Source organism: Sciurus vulgaris (genome assembly GCF_902686455.1).
Source record: "Sciurus vulgaris genome assembly, chromosome: 10".
Classification (NCBI taxonomy): Eukaryota; Metazoa; Chordata; class Mammalia; order Rodentia; family Sciuridae; genus Sciurus; species Sciurus vulgaris.
In genome coordinates, this window is record NC_136470.1 from 21,899,265 (window position 1) to 21,909,600 (window position 10,336).

Genomic DNA, 10,336 nt, shown 5'->3' on the forward strand with positions numbered 1-10,336 from the left:
GTAATAGGAGGATAATTAGAATAATACCCATCCCCGTTACTCTTGGGAAAATTAAAATGAGCTCATACATGTGAAAAGGACTTACTTAAAAACATAAAATTATTAAAGAATGAAATTGTTTACTTGTCTACCTATTTTACTGTATTCCAAAAATCTCTCACATTTGGAAAATTGACGAAAATAAGGAAAACTAAAGGGTTCTGGGACGAAATAATCTTCATAATAAGGTAATACTAAGTTAAATCTATGTAATTTATAGCACTGTCCTAGAGGATTTTATTACACATTTGATTTTGTCTGTCAGAGACATCCAGGATAACTAGTGTTTCCATTCATTCTAGAAAAATCTCTAATAATGTTTGTAAAGGTTTACAGAATTTCAAATATATATGTTTACCTTAATTCTGTGGGGCATGCTTTTTTTCTATTATAACAATTTAAATAACCTGGATTTAAAAATATAATCAATAATGCACTATAACATACTAACTTATTATGCATAGCTTGGTCATTATTGATTATTAGACAAATTTTTAATGAATGAACTTTACAATGATATTTATACTTTCTGCTGTGTTTTTGGCCTCACTTGAGAGTCTTTAAGTATAGTTTTATGTTATATCTGATTATTAAATGTGTGAGATAGCTATAATTTTCATAATCAAAATAGGATGATTATAGTATCCTATCAGGTAAGAGAGTGAAGAAATTCTATAATCTCAATTCCAAAATGAATTTCCAGAATCTTAGGAATCTATGATATAGAAACGATTCAAACCTATGTTAAGACAATGCAGTGAAAATATTTACTAAATAAAATTTCAAGTGAACTTGCAATTATTGTTCAACTTATACTGAGCTTTAAACTTTTAGCCCAAAGTAAAAAAAAAAGAGCTTAATGTGGTTTATACACCATACAATCCAATGTATTGAGAAAAAATTACATCAATTTTTAAATTTTAAAATAAATTTCATGCCACTTAGTAACTTAAGAAAAATTGAATTTGTAAATTTCTTAATCATTATGAAATTTCACAAACAGGGAAAAATCATATCCAAATTCTTAACTTTTTGCAAAAAAAGAAAGTCAAATTTATTTCCCTTCAAGTGACAGCTTATATATCAGACATTTTTGAGAGCTTAAACTGAAACATTAGTTAAAAATATTACTTGTGACACAGTCTCTGAGTCATGATTTTTCAGCAATTAAATATAATTATCTGTCAGTGCTATGACAGTGAAAATGGTTTACCCTTGAGAAAAGAGCAAAGAAAGGATTATTCTTTTGGAAAGCCTAAAGACTAATCTTAAAAATACCCTTGTTATCTAAAACATATCACTGTGTAAACTTAAAATAAGGTGAAAGTCAGATTTAACCAATGTGCAAATTACTTGTAATAAAAACTCATTGTGTTGTGAAGATAAATGCATGATAGCACACTCTGGTCTATTAATTAGTAGTGAATAATTAGAAGCTTTACAAACATGTTTTATAGAATTAGGTTCAGACTCTATTTTTCATCTTCTCTGTTAATTTTCTTTTTTTATTAATATTTTTATTTGTTCTAATTAGTTCTACATGACAGTAGAATGCATTTACACATTTTGATAGATCATACATAAATGGAGTGTAATATCTTATTTTTCTGATTGTACATATTATAGGATCACATTAATCATGCAGTCATATACATATAAGAGGTAATAATGTCTGTTTCACTCTGCTATCATTCCTACCTTCAATATTCCTTCCTCTCCCTTAACATCCATCTACCTAATCTAAAGTAACTCTCTTCTTCCCTATTCCCCTTCCCTTTATCGTGAATTAATGTCCACATATCAGAGAAAACATTCGGCCTTTGGTTTTTTGAGTTTGACTTAATTCATTTTCCTCTGTTAATTTTCTATGTTTACTTTCTATATTAAATTTCATTCTTTTAAATTTCAACATGGCTGTATGATCTACATATATTCAGAATAAGAACAAAACAAGGAGGTCCTTTTACAGGAAGCAGGTGATCTCTTTGAACCCAGTTAGTATTTTTTGAGCAAAATTCTTCACAATGCCAAGCCACCAGGATTTGTGATGGAGTCAAGCTGGGGAAGAGTTTTAGATGAGTACCCTCTTCCACCAAAACCATTTAGGAAAGCATGGAGGAAGAATGGGTATTTGGAAGGTACTTAGGTCTTGGCACAGTAGTGCTTAGTCTTAGGCAATATTAGTTTCCTAGATTTAAACACAGAGTGTAAATAATTCTGTGGGTATTAGGAATGCATCAGCAAATATTTTTATGGTAACATATTATAATGAATAGTTAACCTGAATATTGTGTGCATGCACACACATGCACATAATATTCCTATCCACAAAAATACAGATCAACTTGAAATAAATGCTAAACATTGTAGATCTGTTATATTTAAGGAGGTATCTGAATGTGAAGTTCACAGTATACCTTGTTCAGTATGCATACCCACATATAATGTATCTGACATTTATGCTCAGACTTAACTCATTGTCCTCTTATAGATGATATTTCTGGTTTATGATTCAAAATTAACAAGCTCATAATTAGCCTGTTTGGCATCTGACCATAGATTTCTGAGTCAGTTTGCATTTATCCCTGTCTCTGTACAGTGCATGGGAAGACATGAATTTTGCCTACCAAATTACAAAAGGAATTTTCAAGCTAAAAAGGAGACTATGTTCACAGTGCATATTACAGTGTTTTCTGAAAATCAGCTTTCAATATCAATGTTTTCTACCAAATTTTGGAATTATTAGGGCAATATTTTCTTAAATATTTGGTTTTTGTCTGCTCTTTATGTACCTTTTTTTCCAAAATTTAAATGCTTTTTCTTGTTAGAGTCCATGATATTATCCCATAAATATTTTAATACTGTTCATTTATCATCAGTCTTATTTTCCTTCTTGAGTTATTAATCTATCCTAAAATTCAGTTAATTAAGTCCTCTGAGTTTAACAAACTGAACAGCATTGAAGAACGTATTCAGTTTAAACACAACAAAGACCAACCACCAATACCTAGTATCACTCTGCTAAAAGCTGTTTCTTGACTGGTCCTTAACTGGGTTTTTGCCTTGAACTTCTGGAAATTCCTCTGAGCAGGCTTGTTTTAGCATTTGTTTGGTAACACATCTTAGCATAATTATATTCAGATTATTTCCAAGATTTCTTTCTTGAACTCTGTTTTTCTAAACTATATTCTCTGCCAACTGTTATTGGTAAGGCAGTGTGTATTTGACTCCTCATGGCCTGGTTGGAGAGAGTAGAAAGTTCCCAAGGCAAGAAAGCAACCACAGGCAGTTTTGTGGCAGTATCTCAAGGTAAACTCTCTTCTGTCTTTATGCTTTGGGAATATTTACTAATATTTTGAGACTTTTTTAATTTTATTCATAGAAGTGTTTATAGAAGTGTTCATGCAACCACAGAATTGATGTATTTTGTTGTATTTTAAAACGATTTACATTGACTCTACCTAATGTTTAAAAACTACACACAAGTCAGCTCAATACTTTTATATTCCATCATATGGATTCCTACTTTGGTTTCTAGCATACAAGTTAATTTCCACACGTCCTGTTTTCTTTTTATTTTTTACTGCAAAGTGTTTACTGCAAATAAAACTTATTAGTCACACTCCTGGTACGCATAAATACTCACACTAACAGGTACTCAAGCAATGGCAGAGCTCTAAAAAAATTGATATTAAAAAAAAACTTAAAGGTACCCAGATGCCAAGGATAAAACAAACAGTAATTAAAGAATGAACTAACCATCTGCACCACACAGATAGGACAAAGTGATTGAAATCAAATATACCTCCCCCAAAGTTTGTTTGTTTAGCTTGCACACATTAGAATTAGCACAGTAATTCTTGGTCGTTCTAAATGTTAATATTTTACCCTTTAAAAAGAAGGGTCAGCAAGACAGAAATGGCAAATGCATCTCGTAATGTGGTACCAAGTCTGTTTAAACGAAGGCATGATGGGAACCTCCACAGCTGTGGCTCTGGTATGAGCTCCCCTTGCTTGTAAAAGCTTACTTGACTTCAATGAGTAGAGTAGAGTGTGGGAGAAATATTCAACATTGGAAAGCTTTGCTGAAGATGATGTTGATACAGATATTATATACTTATTTTACAACTGGAACTTGAGATGACTTTAAAAAAACACTTGTAAAAAAAAAGACAAAATGTAGAATCTGTACGTGGTTAACAGTCACAACAGAGGGTCTACCAGAGTTAGTATTGGACTTTTTGTTTTGGTTATTTTGTTTTTTTATTTGTTTAGGTATGATAATATCTCATAGGAATATTCATGTTCTCTGTCATAGGACTGTAAAGAAGGCTTGAAAACTCTTTACAAGAGCTTGTAAAGAGCTCTTGAAAACTCATGGGACCCCGGGCAGATCTGCATGTCAGCTGTAGAGTATTTAATGCTATAATCTTGAAGTGGAGCAGAAGAAACTGGACACCTGAGGAATTTTCAGGAAGCAGGTTTATTGACTGGAAATGAAAAAAAAAAAAAAAAAAAAAAAACATAAAAGTTGGTTCACAGGGACATTTCAAGTTAGAATTAAGCAAGTCTGCTATATATGTTCAAAACAAAGTTGTGCTCAAAGAAAAACATTGATCATAATTTTGTTCAAAAAACTTAATCATAAAGAAGTCCTATGTTAGAAAACCACTTAGAAAATGTATCCTTGCATGGATTGCAAAAAGTGACCATACAAAAATTTGAAAAATAAATTAGATAATTAAAAATGTCTTTTCCGGGAGAGATGCATGGAGCTATTATTAATGCTTTTACTGTAACTTGAATCATTTTTTCCAGCCACATTTCAGCTAACTGCTGCATGGATCCATATGTTGATGCATTGTATACCAAGCACGTTTTGTATTGTTTGGGATCTAGATTGGGGTCATGAAAGACAGAGTTTTGGATGTGCTCTACTCCTACCTCCTGGCTTCTGGACATCTTCAAACCTGCTTGGAGAACCTTCTTGAAGAGGTCCACATCTTTCAGCCCCCAACCTTGTATGAAAACTTCAAAGCCACTCACTTAGAGAAGATGTCCCTTATAAATAAAAATAATGCCAAACCCATCATCTCTCCAGAAGCCAGTTTTTTGAGTAAAAGGAAAACTGGTTATCATTGGGAACTTTCTCAATAAATAATCTTTAGATCATAATGGCTTAAGATGATTGGGAAATATGTTTGTTGGCCCCAAAATGTATTTGCTTGACATTGTTGCAGGAATTCCATAGTAAACACCAGGTCAACTTCACAGAAGAAGAGCAAATTAAATGGGAAGATCCTAATTTGAGGGTCAGAGCTCTTGAAAACTCATGGGACCCTGAGCAGATCTGCATGTCAGCTGTAGAGTATCTAATGCTATAATCTTGAAGTAGAGCAGAAGAAATTGGACACCTGAGGAATTTTCAGGAAGCAGGTTTATTGACTGCAGCCGATCTGTCCAGAGTATGGCTTGTTCAGGAAAGATTCTCTGGACAGAGATTTTGGAAATTTTTTGAACTTTATATGGTCGGGGGAGGTGTGCTTGGAGGTTCACAGACAAGTGGTCTCTTTTCCATCCCCTAGAACAGACACAAGTTTTACAAGGTTTTTAACAAGAAAACAGAGATTTTTTTGTGGTGCTGGGGATTGAACCCATGGCCTTGTGCTTATGAGGCAAGCACTCTACCAACTGAGCTATGTCCCCAGCCCAGAGATAATATATTTTTGTACAACAAGCTTGCAGACTCTATCACACCTTTTGTGTGCAAACCTAGCATTTATAAGAAAGAAGAAGCTTCAAACCACAATGCCTTTTGCAGACATCCTGTCTGCTGATACTCTTTGTAAAAATCTTTCTGACTGGAGGAGAAGCTTAATTATGGCAAGGGTCTTTTAGGTGGGAGTCTCTGGCCTGCTTCAATCTCTCAACTTGTTTGACCTTATCAGGGTTGGAGTTGGAATTGTAAAGCAGGACAAGGAGTTTGGTGACTGATTTGGGGTGAGACATGTCTTCTCCAGTTTTCCCATAAATCTCACAAACATGTCAAAACATCATAAGAAACCAGTATATTTATCTTTTTATCTTTGGACTCTTTGCGTCCATTCCTGGGCCTAGGGAGCGGTATCCTGCGGAATTGATGAGGAAGGATAGGGCTGCAGAGACTTGATTGATTCTGTTGGCCAGCTCCTGTTCAAAACCTGGATCTTGCTGAAAGTCTACTGTAGGTACGCATGACACCTCATGGCAACTGTCATCTTGTCCCATTGTGCTTCTTATACAGAAGCTGCAGGTCCAAAATGTACTGTGCCCCATTTAGGGGATTCACGCAGCAGTAACCATACTGGATCTCCTTGAAGTAGAAGATGCACCCCCTGCCTTGGCTTTGGCGTCGATGATTTCCATCACCTGCATGGCATGCCATTCAAGGCTTCCCTCTAGGCTGAGCCTGTTCCTCTCAGGAGGGGGAGGTATACAGTGGTGGTTGGGGAGCATTAACCTGCAGCCAAACACAAATACTTCCCAGTCAGAAACTCCCATTCCAGAATCTCCTCTCGCTGGCGGGCCTGAAACCTTATGAAGGAAGCAGGGAATTGCCAATTGGAGGTCCTCTCTATGAATCTGTGTTGCCCTATCAGGACGATTTCTGTAACTCTGCAATTTTGCGACTGAACAAAACAGCTGTGCAGTCTGTACTTGTAGGGTAGGTTTTTGTTTGGGTGGAACATGATAGCTCAGTGAATCTTACTGGTACAGAGATCTCTGATATAACCCTTCTTGTTCTGTTCATAATTGTCATTTAAAAAGCTGTTGCATCTCGTAAGACCAAAAACGATGAATGCTGTGAACCTTGGGACATTTCTTCCATCTCCCACATTCTCCTGCTTGGGGGAGACACTTGCCAATGTGTGCTAACATTCTTCCAACAACCATCCGGCTCAGGGATCACAACAGTCCCCGCTCCCTTCCATGCAGACTTTCTCACCAGGCTCAAGGGCCTGTCTCCTCATTTCGTCCATGGTGCCCAGTCCGATCTGCCCCTGAAACAGGGGTTCACTGCCATTCCAACTCCTCAGGAAACTCTCCAGACGATTTCCTTTTTTGTAAACAGCATCATCCACCCTCATAAACCATTCATATTTGTCCAAGGAGTGATCATGCATCATAAAAGGCTTCTTTGAGGGCAGGTAGGAATCATCCAGGCCCCGAGGGACACTATTGGGATTGGTATAGATGTGTCTGAACCTTCACTAGAGAAAAACTCCACTTACCCAGAAATTGTCTTGGATCATGTTCTGTAGGTGGCCATAGCACGGGTCTGCAGGTATTTGGGGGCAGACATGACTCCCACAAAGGGTAATCTCCTGCCATGCAGGTGACCATCTGGAACCAAATTATGTGGCCCAAGCTGTACCCTGCATGTATCTCATGTTCTGTTTTCTTGATGGGACATCCCTTGGAAGAAAGCAAAAATATTTCAAATACTTTTCTGTGGCCCAACCTTTTTTCCCCATCGCTTCACTCTTTTCTGGAAAAATCTCTTTCCGAATACAAGTCACACCTACAGACTTTAAATTGAAAGGTCAACTTAAAGTTTATGATTGCCTGCAAAATTCGTTAATAAACAAAACAAAACAAACAAAAAACCCACCAATAAAGAATTCTTAATACATATGGGACCATCTTTATTCAGTGTCCCAGTGTTTAAAAGCAAAAACTGAGAACTGTGTTTTTATGGAGGTTAACTTATCTGTTCTTCATGACAAGATTATAGGATTTATTTAATAGAAGAGTCAAAATAACTTCCAGTTTTATGCATGAACTACATCAAGTTCTTTTGTTTATTTTCTCAGTTTTACATTTAAAAGCTAAGGAATTAAAGATCTTCCTTGTCCATGTGCCTGCTGTGACCTCTGCACTTCCTTCATAGACATCTAAAAAAAAATGTAGACTGCTCAGTGGGTCTGGTTCACTCTGGGGACTCTCATTCACTATCTCAGGGTTGTCACTCTCTCCCTTTGGGGATCTGGTCAGTCCTTGGGGGATGAAGTGTCCTTAGGGAGAGGATCACTAGGTCACGCAGTTTGTTAGAATGAAGCTTTCTCTCTTCTAACTTGTATTTAAAAAGCCTCACTGGGAATAAAACTTTGGATTCTCATGGTGAAGAGGACGCTCTGCCAGGGGCTTCCCAGTCAGGACCGTGAAAAGCTGCCCCAGGACTCCCCAGCTGCACGACCTCAGGTGTTGGTGTTTCCCTGATCAGTGGTGCATTTTCTTCTCCTTCTCTCTCACCTTCTACTTTTGCTTTTACTTTTACATTTTGCTCTTCTTTCTGTATTACAAAGTAAACACTATCTTGTGTAGAGTGTCACTATTGTCTCCCGGATTTAACCTGTCATTCAGCTGCTGCACACATATGTACTTCTTAAGCCTTACAACATCATAATTCATTCTAGATCATTGCTTATATTTTTGTATCTTATTTTTACAATGACAACAACAACAAAATGAATTGGTATTCTAAGTCAGGAAAACAATCCAGATACCAGAACTGACTTTTAAAATGTACCTTTTAAAAGCTTTATATAATTATTATTCTTGTCCCAAACACATTTTAAGTGAACAATTAAAAAAAATACAGTCTAATAATTACTGATATATCTTAAAATTAAAGTATTATATGCATATGTACTTATATATATGCACACACAACAAAGTTACATAGGTAAACATATTCAAAATTCAAACTTTTACGAAAAGAAATAAGACTTTATTCTTATAGCTAAAGAATGGTGTGTACATTTGCAAGTGTATTTTGCTTGTTTGGTATAGCATTGGCTGATAATAACATTAATACTAACTTTAATAAAGATAAAATATATGCACAACACTATAAGAAAATTTCTGAATTATCTTAGTGAAGTGTTTGTGTATACAATATTAATACTAAACTAAGAGTCTAAATTCTAAATATTTAGCTGGAAAACTAAGGTTTTATTTGAACTAAAATTATCTATTAAAATCCATATTGACAAGTTAAAGCCACACAATATTTAACGGATATGAACCACTGACATCCTATTTTCTATGCTATTCATTTTCTGGGGTAATTTACTTCTAATGTATAACTACAGGTATTATTTTTCATGGAATTACAGAGGGACTCTCAAGATGCATTAACCTAAAGTGAACTAATCAGGCTTTACCATCTCTAATTTTTATAAAGCAATTCATCTTTCTGAATATTTTACTGTTGGTGCTGTTCAGTACACATTATCTAATTGTGCCTACTAGATGCAGGAAAGGATAAAGTGTGGGCTGAAGATAGAAACCATGTATTATACTAATTGTAATCTAATTTTTTAAACAATAGCAAAACCAGATATCTTTACATGACAATGTGTGATTTAAACTTGTTTCTTGGTTGTGTTACAAATTCAGAAATAATGGATGTAAATGGTTTGGTTAATATAATTTCAAGGCCTTGAGGTCACTATTAAAAGAATATCATTCAGAATAGTTTTCAGCTGGAAAAAAAAAAAAAAAAACACTTGCAGGAAAAAAAAATAAATGTATTAAATTTAAATTACTTTGAAATTGCAAAGCTGTAATTTTGTGTATTCACATCTTTTATTCTTCTTCAGCTCTGACAGAGTAATCTCCTGATAATATTTTAACAGATAGATTTCTAAGCCTGTTCTGAGCAGACAGTCAAAATCCATTTTGTGATTCAGATGCATTATAGTTTACACCCCTGGAGCCTTTAATTATCGTTCTCTTCTTGCTAAAAATCTGCATTTTTTCTTTTTGTTTTCATTTCATTATGTATTAAAAGGATAACTCTGGGTAAGCCACTATTTTTATGAATACTGACTTAACTGGAAAGTATTTTCACATTTAAATTAATGAGTCACTTTACAAAAAAGGGTCTGTTCACTGGACTGCATTAAATGCAGTTTCTGTTTTATAATTTTAGATGTATTCTACGAATCTAATTTGGAAAACTATGAAATTCACTGACAACACTGAGACTATGTTACAAAATATTTTGGAAATTGTTATTGACATGTACATTCATTTTTTCTGACCATGTGTTAACATTCTGAAATGCCCTTTTACCATTTTTTTGGTCTAGAATATCCTGCAATACAATGGAATTTGAAGCATGGTGGGAGAGCTGCGTTCTTATTGAGCATGATGCTTTTTATCTCTAAGTCTTCTCCTTTTCTGTATCAGTGACTCCACCAAATGGTTAGTGACAGGAACCTGGGGGTTATCTTTGGCTCTAGTTATGGTT

General features: G+C 35.0%; 2 pseudogenes across 2 annotated transcripts; both read right to left on the minus strand.

Moving 5' to 3' along the window:
- Positions 1 to 4,780: 4,780 nt before the first annotated feature.
- LOC306670461 (chondroitin sulfate synthase 1-like) lies at positions 4,781 to 5,864 on the minus strand (annotated as a pseudogene). The gene is made up of 2 exons: positions 5,852 to 5,864; positions 4,781 to 5,424 (listed from the first exon to the last, which is right to left on the minus strand). The product of its transcript is annotated as a chondroitin sulfate synthase 1-like (transcript).
- Positions 5,865 to 5,913: 49 nt separating this feature from the next.
- On the minus strand, positions 5,914 to 7,553 carry LOC306670462 (chondroitin sulfate synthase 1-like; annotated as a pseudogene). The gene is made up of 2 exons: positions 7,541 to 7,553; positions 5,914 to 7,422 (listed from the first exon to the last, which is right to left on the minus strand). The product of its transcript is annotated as a chondroitin sulfate synthase 1-like (transcript).
- Positions 7,554 to 10,336: the final 2,783 nt, after the last annotated feature.